The 19,500-nt window shown below is 42.7% G+C and overlaps 2 long non-coding RNA genes across 2 annotated transcripts; one reads left to right on the top strand and one right to left on the bottom strand.

Annotated features, from left to right (window-relative positions):
- Window positions 1–1,280: 1,280 nt before the first annotated feature.
- LOC129620646 (uncharacterized) lies at window positions 1,281–7,044 on the bottom strand. Its single transcript, XR_008698634.1, has 2 exons — window positions 6,715–7,044; window positions 1,281–1,479 (listed from the first exon to the last, which is right to left on the bottom strand). It is a non-coding gene; the product is annotated as an uncharacterized LOC129620646 (long non-coding RNA).
- On the top strand, window positions 6,107–19,246 carry LOC129620647 (uncharacterized). Its single transcript, XR_008698635.1, has 3 exons — window positions 6,107–6,503; window positions 18,292–18,397; window positions 18,580–19,246. It is a non-coding gene; the product is annotated as an uncharacterized LOC129620647 (long non-coding RNA).
- The last annotated feature ends 254 nt before the right edge of the window (window positions 19,247–19,500 follow it).

Raw genomic sequence — 19,500 nt, 5'->3', positions numbered from 1 at the left:
TGCCTGACTCTTTGTGACCCCATGGACTGTAGCCCCCCAGGCTCCTCTGTCCATGGGATTCTCCAGGCAAGACTACTAGAGTGGGTTGCCACGCCCTCCTCCAGGGGATCTTCCCAACCCAGGGATAGAACAGTGTTCTACAGAAGTCTAAACACAAGTTCTAGATAAATTAGAAGTTTATCTACATTACAAGGCAATACTTATTTTACAAACAAATTATCTTAAATAGCAGGGTTTCTTGAAATTAGTTTCCTTGGCACATTTTGCTTATTTGTCATTAGTTAGTTACTTGATGGATAGTCTGGGCAACCATGACCAAATGCTGACCAATAAGAAATGAGGATAAAGAATTTCTGGAATACTAAAATAAAGCACAGGAAAAGTAAACTAAATATATTTCATTTTCCATAAATACATGTATTCTACAAGTGGATTGATTTGGGATGGAAAGGTAGTCTTGCCTAGGTAGTTAAGAGACGTATTTTAGAAACCCTTCATTGAGAAGAACCCTGTCAGATGTCATTAGTAGAGTTACTGAACTGAACTGAAAACTAGAGACAAGATTCTTATTTATGAAGGGGGAAGACCAAGTAAACAGGTAATACTAAATGCTAAAAGTAAAGAAATGCTGTTAAAACCCAACCAAAATGTTGTCATAATTATTTCTACTCTATCAAAGTCTTCAAACTTGAAGATCCCCTGCCCCAACCCCCTTTAATTACTTCTTATTTCAGATATACATACAGGACACCCAAGTTCTACTGAAGAGGGACACTGATTAGAACCACAGAAGAGTTAACATCACAGAATAATAAAGGATTAGTGGGAAAGATGTGTTAGGGTCCATCATAAGCATGTTTTGAGTAAACGAAAATTAGCTTTCTAGTGGAGGACTCTTCAGAAAGAATGTGGCAAAAAGAGATGAAAATTATGTGAAGGGAAATTCAAAACTAAACTTCTGCTTTAATAAACCCTTATGATCAGGTAACAAGATATATACATGATTAAATAAGGCCCAACCCCCAAGACATTAATTAGGCTGATTCAGGGAAGCAATTCTTAAATATTCCATTCAAAATAATTTTCCAGCTTTACTTTTTCAGCTTCAATCTCTTGTATTATGTCATTGCTTTTCAAATTGAAGCATTTGGTCTTATCATATTCATCATAAGCATGCCTTCGCTCTCTCTCTTTTTTTTTACAGATTTCTCCACATTTTGATTGCTCTTTACCTATTGTCGTTGTTGTTCAGTCACCAAGTCGTGTCTGACTCTTTGCAACCCCATGGATAGCAGCACGCCAGGCTTCCTTGTCCTTCATCTCCCAGAGTTTGCCCAAGTTCATGTCCATTGAATTGGTGATGCCATCCAATTATCTCATCCTCTGTCACTTTCTTCTCCTTCTGTCTTCAATCTTTCCCAGCATCAGGGTCTTTTCCAATGAGTCAGCTGTTCATATTTAAGTTTCTTCCTTTCATAACTGTAACCATAACAAAAACAATATTAGCATCTGCTATTTGAGGGTTTCCTTTTTGCTAGAGTGTTACCTGCTCTATATAATTTATTCTCGTTTAATCCTATAACAAGGAGAGATTATGTGATTATTTTCAAGGTCATACAGATCTTAATGGTAAGGTCAGAATTTGAACAGAAGGGTCTGCTTGACTTCAGTGTCATCACTCTTAACCATTGCAGATCACCAGCCTCCCCTCCAGGTGTGGCATCTGTGGTGCTGGTAGGGTGCTGGTCCTGAGCACACAGTCCTGAGACACCCATCTTGGGGAGGAAGAGAGGGAGATCGCTCCAAGGGGCTTCAGGCTCTGTCATCTGATAACTGGGCATGACTTCTTGGTCCCTCTATCTATTAACCCTGCACTCTTTAATTCCTGATTATTCTTAGAAGATCTTTTGGGGGATAGACAGCTATTAATTTAAATCTTAAGGTTAGATCAAGAAAGAGAACTAGCCAAAGATTAAACGACTTGCCAGAGGATGGGAGTTGGAGGTATTGAATTCCTCTGAGCTAGGCTCTGTGAGAGGGAGTAAAGCAAGTCAGATGGGATAATTTCCCCCTCTCTGGCATTCCCAGTGTAATGGGGCTCAGAGCTAGAGCTATGGTCTACCCTAGCTCCTCCAGTGGTTTGTTTCTCCACTACTCATCTTCGTCCCAGCAGAACTGTGTCATCCCGATTTATCTTAGTGTACCTTGGGACTGCCCCTGGAAGGCTACTGTTTATTCTTACAAGCAACACACGGAGGTCCATGTTCTATAATGGATGGAATGAAAAACAACAAAACAAACAACTCTTTACGTTAAATCTGATTTGAATTCTCCTTAAAAAAAAAAATAAAGCAACTGGCGTGATATTTTGACAGCTTTTTGACAGTGCCCACATTTGATTTGATGAGATGCATGCTCCTATTTGAGTTATGTCCAAAAGAGGGCAGACAGATGGAAGGTTTTTACAAAAGGAAAAAAAAAAGTCCTGGTTAGTGTAAGCCTGGAATTCCTAATTTGCTTTTTTTTCATCTAAAAAGCAATAAATAGGTCTTAACAGATGGCCTAACTCTTCAGTTAGACGCAGCCTTTGAAAAATTACAAGCAGTAAATGCCTTTTACAGATGTAGAGTTCAAATACATGAAAATCATAGCAAACCACACAGCCTAGAGAAACAAACTTTCTGGAAAAGGAGGTTTAGAGAAATGAATACATACTCAGCTATAGAACAATCTGCTGCAGCCCTCTGGCATAACTTTTCAAACTGTGAGTCATGACCCATCAATAGGTTATGAAATCAATTTAATGGGTTGTGACCAGAAGTTGAAACAAAAGTCATGGTGGGAACAGGAAATATTCAGAGTGCATCACGTGTAGTAAGAATAAAGGCTGTTTCATGCTGGTTTGTCCCATTACACACTGTTTCCTTAATTATGTATTTCTTACTATAGGTCATGGCTAAAAATTTTTTTCAAAGATGCTGATACAGCAGATGACTAGTGCAACTATATCACAGTATGACTCCATCCATGAATAACCAAGTTTTATTATGTATTATATAGCATAGACATTGAGTAGTGCTTCTGAGTATGTCAGGTATAGTCAAGGAAATCCTAGTTGGCTTAAGCAGTGTTGGCCAGGGGTGGCCTATGAAAATGTCTTACTTGCCAGATATCCCTGGCAAGGATGCCTGGGGCAAACCCAGAAACCTTGTGCCTATTGCCATAAGGTGAATACCCAGAGAGCGGTGATCTTTCTTCTGTGGACCCAACTCAAGGAGATGCTGCTTTCAGACCCAAGAGGATGATGTGATTAGGTATTTAATAAGAAGCTAAGCAGAAAAGGTGACAGTTCGCTTTCCTAGCAGTACTTCTTAATGAAATGAATAATGGTACTCTAGCATTATTTGTCACTACTGTGTTAAGTGGGCTTCCCTGGTCGCTCAGTGGTAAAGAATCTGCCTGCCAGTGCACGAGATGCAGGTTCCATCCCTGGGCTGGGAAGATCCCCTGGAGGAGGAAATGGCAACGCACTCCAGTATTCTTGTCTGGAAAATCCCACGGCTACTCTCCATGGGGTCACAAAGAGTTGGACATGCCTTAGAGACTAAAGCAAAACTATGTTAAGTATTTTTCAATTATCTAGCAACAATCCTACAAGACAAGGCATGATCGTTATCATTTTATACATGAGGGAAGTATATGCTCAGGAACATAGGAAAATTTGTTTTTGTGATGAAACCAGAACTTGAATTTAAATTTCCAAAGCCTGCATCCTTCCTAATCCTCTATACTGCCTTGGTTGCATCAATTTACTACATCCATTGCCTAGGCTTAACGGTGTTCTCTTTTACCAGAATAGACACCAAGGACTTAGCTCTGTGAATTATTTTTGCTTGAGTCCCTTTTTTCTTTTACTGTCCACATCTAGTCCATTAACTCTGCTCAAAAAAGGGATATGCCATATCCATCCACTTCTTTCCATTTTCACCGCTTTCACCCTAATCCAAGCCACTTCATGTCTTATTTTAGGCTATAGAAAGCCCTAACTGGTCTCCCATCTGTCATTTATGCTGCCCTACAATCCATTCTCCACATGGCAACTAGAGGAATCCATTCTTAACAAATCAGATAGCAAATGATGCTATTCATTCTTTCACTTGAAATTCTCCACTGGTTCTCTTTTTAATCTGGAATAAAATCTAAACTTCTGAGCATACCAGATGTAGTCTGCCTACGTAGACTGGCCCCTGCCCACCTCTCCAGCCTCATCTGCTACCGTCCTTCCTCAGCTCTGACTTGGCTGAGCCTCAGTCTCTGTATCTGTCCTTCTCTTAGCCTGGCAAGTGCTTTACCCAGATCTCAGCCAGACTGATTTCTTTCCTGCACAAAACTTTCTGGTGCTATGTAGATGAGGGAGGGTGTGTTCACTGGCCCACTCCCGTCACGTTCCTAAACACCCTCTCAAAGCCCCTGTAACAATTGCCTCAGATTTACTTTCATTGTAACGCTGTCTGAAGATCTTATTTACTTGTTTATTTATTTGTTTCTCCATCTAGGAACCAGAGCACTGGGGCCTTGTCTGTGTTGTCCTTGGCTGTCATCTTTAGCATTTAGAACAGGACCAGCCCGGCAATAGCAGGCACTCAAGAAGCATCTCTGAATGTACAAATGAATGAATGAATTTGCATCAGGATTTTCCAGACGCCCGCCTTCTGAGTGTAAAGCTAGAATGTTCTCTTGGCCCTGACAGCTAGGTAAGCTGAAGTTTTCAAGTGTAGCTTCCTCAGTTACTGCCACATTTGGTTCTCCTTCCCCACAAAACGCATCGCATCACCCAGAGTCAGGAGATGTGGTATCACAAAACCAGGGTCCTAGGACTTCCCTGGTGGTTCAGTGGTTAAGGCTCTGTGCTTCCTTTGCAAGTGGTGTGGGTTTGATCCCTGGTCAGGGAACTGGGATCCTACATGCCACGTGATGTGGCCAAAAATTAAAAAAAAAAAAAAATCAAATAAACAATTCTGTGACCTTTTTGATCTTGATTCTTTCATCTGCAAAATAAAGAATTAGTCTATTTAAGTAGAGATCTTTTGAGGATTAAAGAAAGGAGGTATGAGAAACAAACGTTTGTTATTGTGATTACGTCTTTAAAGGTACTTTGGGGAGATGAGAACTAGATGTGGAAGTGCTTTATTTATTCCAAACTCAGGGAGGTGTCCTCCATCCGGGCATCATCCTCAAGGCCTCATTTCCCTTTATCCCTACATCCAACAATTTACAACGTTCTATCAACATTTCTTCCTCTCTAAAGTGGGAACACACTTCCTTAACCCCTTTATCATTTGAGGTCTCATGCAGGGCCCAAGAATGTGATGAGATGAATTGACTTGCCTGAAACTCAGAGAAAATTTTAAATTATTAATTTTCTTTCTTTTCCTGAGAAAAATGCATTTGTACCTTACAAGGCTCTCCTATGCTAAGGTCAGGGTATTTTCTTGGGCTTGTTTAGATGCAGAGTGAAGGAATAAATCCTCCTACAGTCTCTTCCTGCTCATTCCTCATATGATTTAAATAGTTGCTGAAATCTGAGGAGATTCTACCTGGGTACCTCAGCAGTTCAGTTTCTCTATGTAACTTCTAACAAGCTGAAGCAATCACACATTTTTACCAAACCAATCTTATCTGCCTAGAGTCCTTCATCATGGTCTTGTCCAGGAAGATGTTTACACTTTCTCTTGCTTGCCTTATACTTTTGGTGGTAATGAGCCACCTAGTTTATTATGATTTTTTAAAATAAACTATTTCCCCATTCTTTCTTCCCTTCCCATCTAATTATTTACCAGCTGGCCTACCATAATGGGCACCAAGTGGTTCTCTAGCCTTTAATCTCACACCCCTCCAATCTAACTTGCTGTTTTTATTATTATTTCACCCCCCAGGGCCCATCTCCTGACTTTCACAATCAGGTAACCTGGGAAACAAATTAAAGACAGAGCAGTAGAGCTGGTGAGGCATGGCTTCTACCTTTCTTATCCATCTCAAAGGGCTACTTTAAGTCTGCTAACTGTGGACCAAATGAGAGGGTATTGCCCCAGCAGACCAACTCCGACTGTGACTGTGCACTAGATTGCTGGGTAACCTGGGAAGCTCACATCATGTCTCTGGGCTTGATTGTGCTCATCTGACATGATGGAAACAGTAATGGCTAAATTTTCTTTTGTATTTACTGTGTGCCAGGCACTACTTTAAGTACTTTGTAGTTTAGTTGCTCGGTTGTGTCCGGCTCTTTTGTGACCCAGTGAACTACAGCCCTCCAGGCTCCTCTCTCCATGGGGTTCTCCGGGCAAGAATACTGGAATGGGTTGCTGTTTCCTTCTCCAGGGGATCTTTCTGACCCAGGGATCTAACCCGCGTCTTCTACGGCTCCTGCATTGGTGGGCAGATTCTTTACCACTGAGCCACCTGGGTAGCCATGGACCTATTTACTCTTCTAAAAATGTTTTCAGGTAAATATTATTACTACTGTCTTCATTTTTACAGATGAGAAAAATTAAGGCTCAGAGAGGTTAAGGAATAGAGGCAAAGGCACACAGCTAGGGATTGTTGAGACTCTGATTCAAACCCAGGTAGCAGGTCCAAAGTCTGCATGTGGATGCTGTTGAAATAAAGAGTGGAATTAAGTGAGTTTTTGGGGGGTCTCTCTAGCTTTAAAAGTACCTTAAGTCCACATGCCAGGGCAGGCTGCTGATTCCCCCAGCGAGCACAGAGGACAGGAGCAGAGCTGTGTTAAGGTGTGACACTGCAGCCAGTACAGTTCATCCTCAGGCAGGGAACACGGTCTAAATATAGAAGCTTCCTTAACATTGGAAGGTCTGACTAAACTGGGTTAGTTGCTGGGGCGAGGTGCTAGAGGCAGAGCGGGCTGAAAGGTGCGCCAGCTGCGCAGCAGCACCGCATAACAATGTAGGGCAAGAGTCCTCCTTGAGCGCCGCCCGGCTTGCATCATTGCTTTCACGGCACGTCCTTTTGCGGGATTATATAATGCTGATTAAGGTAGATTACTTTATGAATCAATCTGCCTCTCAGAGAAACGAGGGCATTTTGCCAAAGCCTTCTCTGCTGTGGTGACGATTTCATGCCTTTAGGTTTTGTGTTTGCCAGTTGCAAGAGGCACTCTGCCCGGTGTCTGATCCATGCGCAGCTGGACTGTCTTTGGGCATGCATACTTTCCAACGATGTTAACTACCTCCCTGGCATGCTCTTTGAAAGATGTTTCTAGGCCCTTTAAATACTGCTGTGGGTTGAATTGTATCCTCCAAAAGATGTTCAAGTCTTAACCCTTGGTACCTGCAAAAGTTGTCTAAATTTGATATAGGGTCTTTGCAGAGGTAATCAAGTTATGATGAAGTCATTGAAGGATAGAGTGAGCCCTACTCCAATGACTTGTGTCCTTATTAGAAGAGAGAATTTAAACACAAACACACAGACATGGAGGGAGAATGCCATGTGCTGATGGAGGCAGAGATTGGAGTGATGTTTCTACAAGCCAAGGAATGCTAAGGATTGCAGGAAAACACCAGAAGCTAGTAGGAGGCAAGGAAAGAGTCTTAGGGCCTTCAGAGGGAGCATGGCCCTGCTAGCACCTTGGTTTCAAACTTCTAGTCTTCAGAACTGTTATAGAACACACTTCTGTTGTTTGAAGATGCCTAGTTTGCAATACTTACGGCAGCCTGTGTGTTGCACCCTACAGGCCTGTATGCATTGCAGTTGCCCAACCTTGAGACAGAGAAAAGAGCTCAGGGTCAGTGGCAGAGACACTTTTGGTTCATTGGATGGAGGGAATCTCATATACCTGAAGCAAGTTCCTGGAGCAACACCCCACTGTGTGTGCGGGAGATGGCAAGAAGGGAACAGCGACTGCCATTACTATTTGAATGATGGAGAAATGATGTCTCTTATGTCTCCTTCACTGGCAGTCAGATTCTTTACCGCTCATGCTTCCCTGATAACTCAGCTGGTAAAGAATCTGCCTGCCATTGCACGAGACCCCGATTTGATTTCTGGGTCGGGAAGTTCCCCTGGAGAAGGGATAGGCTACCCACTCCAGTATTCTTGGGCTTCCCTGGTGGCTCAGATGATAAAGAATCTGCCTGCAATGCGGGAGACCTGGGTTTGATCCCTGGGTTGAGAAGGTCCCCTAGAGGAGGGCATGGCAACCCACTCCAGTATTCTTGCCTGGAGAATCCCCATGGACAGAGGAGCCTGGCAGACTAGAGTCCATGGGGTCGTAAAGAGCTGGACACGACTGAGTGACAAAGAATAGCGCAGTGCCACCTGAGAAAACCAGTTTAGATGTGGGTGAGACCAAATCCTGATTACAGTGGCTTTAGGGGAAAATAGTAGGAGGGGAACTGGAGACAGAAAATACAGGCCCTTTGGAGGAATTTTGCTGTACAGCAAGCAAAAACTAGTGTGGTAGCTGGAGAGTAATTTGATGTCAAGGGATGCGGAGGTTGGTTTGTCTGTTTACCTATTACACGAAGAGGTGAAATCCTAGTGCAAGTTAATGGTAACAGTCATACAGAAAGGAGAACATTGGCTGTATTAAGGAGAGAAGAGAGAATTGCTGCAGTGATGTCCTTGAGTTGGGGAGGAGGGAGGTGAGATCCACTGAAAAAGGGAGAGGTTTGTTTTGGAAAGGAGCGAAGAACAGAGTCATTGTCACAGGGGGAAGGCAGAATATGTGGGGACAGACTCTGGTAGGTTGCTTGTCACACAAATGAGAGCCTGTGCACGTATTCTCTGAATGTTTCTATTATCCCAGCAAGGTAGGAAGAAAGGCCGTCAGCTCAGAGCGAGGAGGGGAAGAGCTGGAATTATGAAGAGGTGCGACACCCAGGGGAGTGGAAGGCCTGAGGGAACATAATGGTAGGATTTCCAGGCAGCACTGTATAGAAAGGAGAGGGGTTATTTATTTTATTTTTTAATTTTCCTGGCTGCATCAATCAGCATGTGGGATTTTAGTTCCCTGACCAGCGATTGAAGCTGCACTCTTTGCATTGGAAGTGTGGCATCTTAACCACTGGACCATTAGGGAGGCCCCAGGAAGGGGTTAGTTTGATGAGGAGAGGCCAAGGGTTGGGAATTTTATACATTTGTTGACAAGTCTACCCACGGAAGCTATGCTGCAGGCCTTGGTATACAAAGAAGAATTCTGACCTCTAGGAATCTAAAATCATGTAAGCAATAAATAATGAACACATGAAAGATTCAAATTATAGTTTAAGACAACAGAAGAGATGTATGTAACAGGGAAGCATAGCAAATTGCTAAATATGTTTAAGGAGTTCAGAGGAAGGAGAGAGGTAATCCAGAAGGGATATGATGGTTGAGCCTGGTAGAGTAGGTACCTTCACTGAGGGGCTAGTGAACATGAAAGAAATGATAGGAACAGACTGAAGCCTGGATGGAAAAAGGCAAAGAAAAATCACCATGTAGTGTTGTCGGGTAAAGTACAGGACCCACAGTAAAGTTCAAGTTTCAGTCAACCACCAAATAACAGTTCAGTATAAATACATCCCATGCATATTTATCTGAAACCAAAGTTAACTGGCTATCCTGTAGTTTTATTTGCTATATCTGGCAACTCTATCACCAAAGTTAATGGAAATCAAAAGAATGTTACTTGAACCAAGGGAGGAGAGAATTACAAGACTGCAAAAGGTGCTCACTGGTAGCAGGTGCCTCCATAAAGCCATGGAAATGAGATTTTGTCATTAGGACACCACTGGGGGCATTTGACGCAGCAGTGAAGGCAGGGGCCAATGCACCACACGTGTACCACTCAGTAAAGAGCTTTGATAATAAGAAAGGAGAGAAATATAGTCTAAGGTCAAAGGTAAAGGTGGACCCCAGGCCCTGGGCCCACTAGGGTGATATATGCATTTAGTTATTTTGTGAAAAACCAAGACCCTAGTTTTAAAACATTCTATAAAGGTCAGGGATTGGCTTAATTGTGAAGCCGCAGCATATTGGCTTGGTACCCAAGGCTCAGGAATCCTTTGTTGGGAAGTAAGATGGGGAAAAGGAGGCACATTATTGCAAATTAAACATGAAAGAAAAAAAAAAAGGATGGTAATCCTACTCTTGGCAAAATGCTCATTTTAATTATGTAATAGGCCAAATTTAGATACCCTCAGATGGAAATCAGATTGTGAACTTTAGACCAGAAATCACTTAATAGAAACACTCTTTAAAAAGTTATTTATTTTTTTGTGGCTGTGTCATATCTTTGTTGCAGCACCCAGGATCTTTCATTGTGTTCTGGGGACTCTTCCATGTGGTAAGAGGGCTCCGGAGCACACGGGCTTTGTAATTGCAGCATAGGGGTTCTCTCTATTTGTGTTGCTCGGCCTCCCTAGATGGCTCATGGGCTCAGTAGCCCCAAGGCATGTGGGAATATTAGTTTCTCTACCAGGGATCCAATTTGTGTCCCCTGCATTGAAAGGCTGAGTCTTAACCACTGGATCACCAGGCAAAGGCCCCAGAACGCACTTTTTTCAGGAGGTTTGTCCTATGCTGGATTTTACTTCATTACAACTGGGTAGAAGAAAGAAAATCCATGAGAGCCAAGCACTGATATGAAAAAAGCAATGGCAGAATTGTCCCTGCCTGGCCACCAGAGGTTGGGCCCTGAAGCTTCAATATTTTGGCCACCTGATGCAAAAAGCCAACTCATTGGAAAAGATCCTGATGCCAGGAAGGATTGAGGGCAGGAGGAGAAGGGAGTGATGGAGGATGAGATGTTGGATGGCATCACCGACTTAATGGACATGAGTCTGAGCAAACTCTGGAAGATAGAGAAGGCCAGGGAAGCCCAGCGTGCTGTAGTTCATGAGGCTGCAAAGAGCTGGACATGACTGAGCGACTGAACAACAATACTGAGGACAGCAAGTCCAAGGGCTAGGAACTATCAGTGTCTAGAATTGTTGGACAGTGACATATGCTTCTCCAGTCACGTTTTATCCCTTAGGCACCTCAAGGTTCTATAGGATCATTATGGAATATTTATTGCTGAAATGCCTGCCCTCAGGAAGAAAAGGTGACAGCTTTTGGAAGGAGGTTTTAAAAATGAGGGCTAACAGAGTGACCTTTGACAATAACTGCTAATGGATTAGGGTCAGGGACAGCTCAGTGCTCACAGACCTTAAAAATACTGTCATCTATCTTTCTCCCTGAATGGAGTTTTCATCTTGCCAGTTCCTATAGTTAATTAGATTGTTAACTCTGTCTATATATAGCAGCAAACACTTCACTGGCATGTATCAAATGCTGATTATTAATCAGGGGCCTCTACTAACTCAAGATGGAATGAAATGTAATTATTCAAATTAGATTTAGCCCAAGGTCCAATGACCTCACAGGCAACATTCTGATTTTGCAAGCCTAGTTTCCGTAAACCGCATCTCTGGGAGATGTTGAGATTCCAATCTTCAGGAGCCTTGAGGTGAACAGTAATGCTGAGTTTAGGCATCTCTGGCATCCTTAAAAAGATTGAATTCTCTGTTATAAATGTACCTATGCACCTGCCAGCTCATGACTCAAAATCAGCCTTACCGAGTAAATCATTATACAAAGTAGTTATGGATGTAGAATTTTAATAGCAAATCAATGAAAGTTAATTTTCATGGATGCTATTAGAAAGGGTGTTCAACAAGCCTGTCTCCTCTTGTAGATCACATTACTTTATACTTTGGGAGAAAAGCTAAAATAGGTAGAGTTTTTAAAAAGACAGACATGGGAATGGTGCAATCCTCTCTACTAGATTTGACCAACGTCCGTCCTAACATTTACCACTTAGGCCTTCAGTGGAAAACAAGGATACCCTCAGGAAAGTGGGGTAGAGGGAGAAAACTTGAGAAGGGTTCTCTGGGCAGTTGGTAGTTGCCCTGGAGCGGGACTTCCTTCAAGCCCTGACTGAGGAGTTGGGTGAGACTGGTATTCACTGTGTCTTTCATACCCCCTGCCCCTTGGGTTAGACGTATGTTCCTCTAAGCTCCTGCTATGTTTGGGCCTCAGAGCTTTTTAAATGAAAGTGAGCTGACCAAGTGAAAGTGAGCTTTCCTTTCTTCAAGTAGAATTGGGTATTTTGTACTTCACGGTATTTCTGTTTTCACGTGGGTGTCTGAGAAACCGGAAGTGCTTTTACCATCTTGGTGGGGTGGGGAGAGGGATGAATGCTTTCACTCAGGGGCCCCCGAACTCCAGAATCTAGTGCCTGATGATCTGAGATAGAGCTGATATAATAGTAGCAGAAATAAAGTACACAGCAAATGTAATGCACTTTAATCATTTCAACATCTTCCCACCCTGGTGCATGGAAAAATTGTCTTCCACAAAGTTGGGCCTTGGTGCCAAAAAGTTTGGGAATACTGTACTGTGTTGCCATTTACGTGGGCTTCCCAGGTGGCGCCAGTGGTAAAGAACCTGCCTGCTAATGTGGGAGACATAAGAGATGTGGGTTCCATCCTTGGGTGGGGAAGATCCCCTGGGGGAGGAAATGGCAACCCACTCCAGTATTCTTGCCTGGAGAATCCCATGGACAGAGGAGTCTAGCATGTTACACTCCGTGGGGTCGCAAAGAGTCAGAACAACTTAAGCAACTTAGCATGCATGCCGTTTGCTTTGTCTTGGACAGGATTGTTCAGTTCCAAGTAACAGAAGTCCTCTCAAACAAGCTTGATGTAAAGTTCTGTTGTTCAGTCGTTCGGCCATGTCCAACTCTTTGCTACTCCATGGACTGCAGCACTCCAGGCTTCCCTGTCCTTCACTAACTCCCTGACCTTGCTCAAACTCATGTCCATTGAGGCAGTAATGCCATCCAACCATCTTGTCCTCTGTTGTCCCTTTCTCCTCCTGCCTTCAATCTTTCCCAGCTTCAGGGTCTTTTCTAATGAGTCAGCTCTTCGCACCAGGTGGTGAAAGTATTGGAGCTTTAGCTTCAGCATCAGTTCTTCCAATGAATATTCAGGACTGATTTCCTTTAGAAAGGACTGGTTTGATCTCCTTGCAGTCCAAGGGACTCCCAAGAATCTTCTCCAACACTACAGTTCAAAAGCATCAATTCTTTAGCACTCAGCCTTCTTTATGGTCCACTCTTGCATCCATACATCTATGAATGTTGAGTTTTAACCCAGCTTTTTCACTCTCCTGTTTCACTTTCATCAGGAGGCCCGTTAGTTCCTCTTTGCTTTCTGCCATAAGTTTGATGTCATCTCCATATCTGAGGTTATTGATATTTCTCCCGACAATCTTGATTCCAGCTTGTGCTTCATCCAACCCAGCGTTTCGCATGATGTACTCTGCATATAAGTTAAATAAGCAGGGTGACAATACACAGCCTTGACGTACTCCTTTCCCAATGTGGAACCAGTCTGTTGTTCCATGTCTGGTTCTAACTGTTGCTTCTTGCCTGCATACAGATTTCTCAGGAGGCAGGTCAGGTGGTCTGGTATTCCCATCTCTCAGAATTTTCCACAGTTTATTGTGATCTGCACAGTCAAAGGCATTAGCATAGTCAATGAAGCAGAGGTAGATGTTTTTCTGGAATTCTCTTGCTTTTTGTATGATCCAGTGGATGTTGGCAATTTAATCTCTGGTTCCTCTGCCTTTTCTAAATCCAATTTGAACATCTGGAAATTCTCAGTTCACATACTGTTGAAGCCTAGCTTGGAGAATGTTGATCATTACTTTACTAGCTTGTGAAATGAGTGCAATTGTGCGGTAGTTTGAACATTCTTTGGCATTGTCCTTCCTTGGGACTGTAATGAAAACTGACCTTTTCCAGTCCTGTGGCCACTGCTAGTTTTCCAAATTTGCTGGCATATTGAGTACAGCATTTTCACAGCATCATCTTTTAGGATTTAAAATAGCTCAGCTGGAATTGCATCAGCTCCACTAGCTTTGTTTGTAGTGATGCTTCCTAAGGCCCACTTGACTTCACATTCCAGGATGTCTGGCTCTAGGTGAGTGATCACACCATTGTGATTATCTTGGTCGTGAAGATCTTTTTTGTGCAGTTCTTCTGTGTATTCTTGCCACCTCTTCTTAATATCTTCTGCTTCTGTTAGGTCCATTCCATTTCTGTCCTTTATTGAACCCATCTTTGCATGAAATGTTCCCTTGGTATCTCTAATTTTCTTGAAGAGATCTCTAGTCTTTCCCATTCTGCTATTTTCCTCTATTTCTTTGCATTGATCTCCTAGGAAGGCTTTCTTATCTCTCTGTGCTATTCTTTGGAACTCTACATTCGGATGGGCATATCTTCCCTTTACTCCTTTGCCTTTAGCTTTTCTTCTTTTCTCAACTATTTGTAAGGCCTTCTCAGACAACCATTTTGTCTTTTTGCAATTCTTTTTCTTGAGGATGGTTTTGATCGCTGCCTCCTGTACAATGTCACGAACCTCTGTCCATAGTTCTTCAGGCAGTGTGTCTATCAGATCTAATCCCTTGAATCTATTTTGTCACTTGCACTGTATAATCGTAAGGGATTTGATTTAGGTCATACCTGAATGGCCTAGTGGTTTTCCCTACTTTCTTCAATTTAAAGAAGAAAAAGTGGGGGCCTATTAAATAGGTACAGGGGTATCTCCCAAGGTCAGGCTATTCATCTGGGTCTTGCACAGATCCACACTAGGACTTGGAGAGCTTCTCACTCCAGCGGCTGCCAGTCACCTCATTTGTACCACTGTTGGAGTATCTGTTCCTTCTCTGTTTCCCTTGCAGACTAGCTTTCTCTGTTGAGCTTGTGTTTCAGTTCAGTTCAGCTCAGTCGCTTAGTTGTGTCCGACTCTTTGCGACCCCATGAATCACAGGATGCCAGGCCTCCCTGTCCATCACCAACTCCCGGAGTTCACTGAGACTCACGCCCATCGAGTCAGTGATGCCATCCAGCCATCTCATCCTCTGTCGTCCCCTTCTCCTCCTGCCCCCAATCCCTCCCGGCATCAGAGTCTTTTCCAATGAGTCAACTCTTTGCATGACGTGGCCAAAGTACTGGAGTTTCAGCTTTAGCATCATTCCTTCCAAAGAAATCCCAGGGCTGATCTCCTTCAGAATGGACTGGTTGGATCTCCTTGCAGTCCAAGGGACCCTCAAGAGTCTTCTCCAACACCACAGTTCAAGAGCATCAATTCTTCGGCGCTCAGTCTTCTTCACAGTCCAACTCTCACATCCATACATGACCACTGGAAAAACCATAGCCTTGACTAGACGAACCTTTGTTGGCAAAGTAATGTCTCTGCTTTTGAATATGTTTGGCTCACTATAAATCCCCATGAATGGTACCCTCAGTCTCTGAGTGATAGAAAGTTTCCAGATCACAGCCCATACCTACCTGACTAAATCCCAATGTTTATTTTTAATATAGTATTTTTTTAAAATTGAAATGTACATCACATAATGTAAGACTCATCATTTAAAGTGTTCACTTCTGTGGTTTTCAGTATATTCATTATGTCGTCCAGTCATTACCAGTACCTAATTCCTGAACATTTCCTTCACCCAAAGGAGACCCTGTTTGTCTTAGCACCTAGTCCCAAATATCCCCTCCCCCCATTCTCTGGTAACCACTAATTTACTTTCTGTCTCTTTGGCTTTGCCTATTCTGAACATTTCATATAAATGCAATCATATAACATATGACTTTTGTGTCTGACTTCTTTCACTTAGCACTATGATTTTAATGTTGATCCTTGTTGTAGCATTTAAGAGTACTGCCACTTACTTTTATGGCTAAATATCATTCTAACATATGGAAATATCACATCTGTTTATCCACCCATCAATCAATGGGTATTTGAGTTGTTACCACTTTTTAGCTATTACCAATAATGCTGCTATGAACATAAGTGTACAAGGTTTTGCAAGTACATATATTCAATTCTCCACCGAGGAGCAGAATTGCTAGGTCTTATGATAATTTTATGTTTAACTTTCTGAGGAACTGCCATACTATTTTCCACAGTGGCTTCATCATTTTGCATCCCAACTAGCAATGTGTGATGAGGCCAATTGTCTTTTTTTTTTTCTGTGCCACATGTGGGATCTTATTTCCCCAACCAGTAATTGAACCCAGCCTTGCTGCATTGAAAGCTCAGAGTCTTAACCACTGGACCACCAGGGAAGTCCCAGGGCCCACTGACTTTTAATTCCAAATTTCTAGGAGATAGAATGCAGTTACCCCATTTCAGTCTCGGGATAGGTTCCCTTTGGTCAGATACCAAGTCTGTGTGACACGGGGGGTACGGGTAGAATGGTCACCTGGTACAGTCATGTAGAGGCCCATCATGGGCCTAAGTAGTTCTCAGAAAAGACAGAGTGGTCTGGATATTTTTGGAATTTTTCCTCTCCCGTCTAATCCACAATTCACTCCCAGGGTACCACCTTCATGATGATCCTGAGTCATGGAAGTAGTCCACTGACGACAATTTGTTATTTTTAAATTAGACTGAGCCTCAAACTTTTCTTTGACACAAGGCACAAAATTCTCTAGTGGCTAGTAAAAAGTATCATGTTCACTTTGAATAGATGTTTCTAATATCAAACCTGTGTCACAAATGAAAACTCCAACCCAATGTGGAGATTTCACTGATGTGTTCAAGACCATGACGTGAGATAGTGCCCATCTGGGATTAGTGTTTGGAACCTCAGTGCTACTGACTGAATTCTCAGGCCACTTATGGGTTGGTACCATAAGTATTGTCCCTTCTTGTTATTTTGGGACCCAAATTCCCATTCTTTATTCATGCCTTTGGGGGATTTGTAGACAAAAGCTTACTTACACTTTCCAAAATGAGTTGCTTTATAAAAATCCCAGAATGCAGTCAAGCCCATCTGTTTCCTCTCCTATATTAACTTATTTGTTGCAGTAAAACTCCAGACAGTCCTCAGAGAGATGCAGTTATAGGAAAGAAAACTGATTATGAGGGAAAGATTTTAGGGTCATTGAGATTTATTCCCCCGATATGCAAAGTCTGTGTAATGTGTGCAGTAGCCTGAGATCACCTTGGCATAAAGCGTGGCTCATGTTGGAGCAGCTAATTTTGCAGCCTGCACATGTGGGGAATAGTAAGGAAAGGATTCCCATCACAGAAGGTTTAACAATCAGGAGCTTAAGATATTGCGATGGAAATGAGGCCGGTTGTGCAGCATTTTAACTGAGCATTACTCTGGAGCTTGTCTCCGAGTATTAAGGCTCTCAACAAATATTGATTTGGATCCAAATGAAAAGAAGGATTTAACATTTGCCTTGTTTTCTGTGAAAGTCAAGATAAATGTACACCAGCAAACTTGAACCTGAGTTAGACTGTGTGTGTGTGTGTGTGTGTGTGTGTGTGTGAGAGAGAGAGAGAGAGAGAGAGAGAGAGAGATTTAGTTGATGAAGAAATCTGACAGTAGAAGGTAAATAATGATAGATAATTATTGATTTACTCCACATTAGTTATATTAATTTATGGTAATTCTTTGTTTTCCTTGCAGGATTAAGGGGACAGGGGTTTTCATTTCTATTTCCTTCTATCTGAGAGGTGGTGTTAGGTGGCCTAGTCCCCGTGGAGTGGCGATTCAAATGTTACAATAGCCTGCTTCCCAGCACATAGTTTGTGGGCAGAGTTGCTCCCCTGCCACTCCCGTCTCCTAGAGAGCCTCCAGACACAGCAGGTGACACTGATGGATGGTCCCCACCCAGCTCTTTATTGAAGTCTCACATTGTACACAGAATAGGTGAGATAGCTGATGCCTCAGTCAGGGTGGACAGCTAACAGGTCAATAGAAACTCAACCTGAAATTGCTGTCACAGCAGCTTGTTGCAACTTTTGGCTTTGATGTACAGCTACAGTACTTTGTAATTCAGCAAATGAGATGCTTCAGGACTGCTCTGTTAGGTGTAGCTGTAACCAGATGTCAGGTGATCTGGAGCCCAGTTCCAGCAAGAGCTTATGACCTTGGGGTGATTTCTCAATGCTTCTGAGACTATTTCTTCATCTGCCAGAACAGTGGAGTGGGTGTTAGACTTTCCTAACCAGAACTGACTAGGATAATGCATACGAAAGTACTTTGAGGATGAAAGGAAAAAGTATTATTATACAACAAAGCTTGGCAGGTCAGGATTCCCTGGGGGACTTTTTCCCTCCTAGGCTGGGAAAAGTGGGTGACGAGAACTAATATTCTGAAACAGGTATCACTGATCTCATCTCACTTAACCCCATCAACGTGGGTGTTATTCCCATTTTGCAGATGACTTGACTAAGGCTCAGAGAAGGTAACTACAGAGTTGTTCGTTGGTTGATACTTGCAGAGCAAGATCAGAGGAAACGTGTCTGATTTCAAAGATGTGTCTAAGGTATGGGACCCCTGTCTCACTCTTCAGCCCAGCATTTCCTTCTGTCTTAGCAAATCACCCCTTTCCCCTTGCTTCTGCCACTTAACTGTTACATAAATGTGAGAGGAATTAATCTGTTTGAACCTGGTCCCTTATCTGTTAAAAAAAAAAAACAAACAGAACTAATACCACTTGTCTTGCAGGCTCATGAGGACTAAGTATTAGTCCATGGACAGTGCCCGGTCAGGTGTGGACACAGAAGGTGCCGCCTGGTCTGTCCTCATCTCTGGCAGCCAACTTCATCCATGCTGTCCCCTCTACGGTGCTCTTAAAGTTCAACCTGTGCTTGAGGCCTCCCTTCTCCCTTTGGCAGGAGAATGAGAAAATGTCACTGCACAGTATCTTTCCATTCTTATTGACATTAGAAAAATTTTGAGAAACACCCTTAGATTCTTTCTAAGCTAGGCACCTAAGCAAGTTCTGAAGAAAACTATTCTTCAGTGGAGGGAAGCTGTGTGCCTTGAGCTGTTGCTTAAGAAAATCTCCGGGCAGAGATTTTTGACATCATCAATCATTTTATCTGTGTTTCCTTAATGACTGGATGGCACCATTTCTCTTTCCTAGTGCCCACTGTTAATCCCACTTTAATATTTGTCATTAAGTGAATCTTCATAAAGTTTGTAAACATTATTTCTCTAAGATTTGGATCCACACATTTAACTCTCTGTCTTTTCACCCCAATTCCATTTGAAATGGTCCAATAAATGTTTGAGAACATGTACAGCAGAGTTAGAAGACAGAAAAATGGTGCAACTAGAAACCAGAAATTTTAATGACATTTCTGTAAGATATAGTTTCACATAAAACTGTTGCAGGAAGGGAGATCCCTTCCAGGGCTGGAGAGTGGGCTCCTGTCTAATACTTGGAAATGAATTGTCTGAGGAGACACATGTGCTGGAAAAAAAGAGACTTTATTGGGAGGGGTGCCCTGGTGGAGAACAGCAGTGTAAGGGAAACCAGGAGGACTGCTCTGCCACGTGGCTTGCAGTCTTGGGTTCTATGGTGCTAGGTTTAGTTTATAGGGTGTCTCCGGCCAGTCACCCTAACTCAGGGTCCTTCCTGGT

This window comes from Bubalus kerabau, chromosome 10, assembly GCF_029407905.1.
Source record: "Bubalus kerabau isolate K-KA32 ecotype Philippines breed swamp buffalo chromosome 10, PCC_UOA_SB_1v2, whole genome shotgun sequence".
NCBI classification, from domain to species: domain Eukaryota; kingdom Metazoa; phylum Chordata; class Mammalia; order Artiodactyla; family Bovidae; genus Bubalus; species Bubalus kerabau.
Note: the sequence above shows the minus strand (reverse complement) of the source record. Positions and strands in the feature narration are given on the sequence as shown.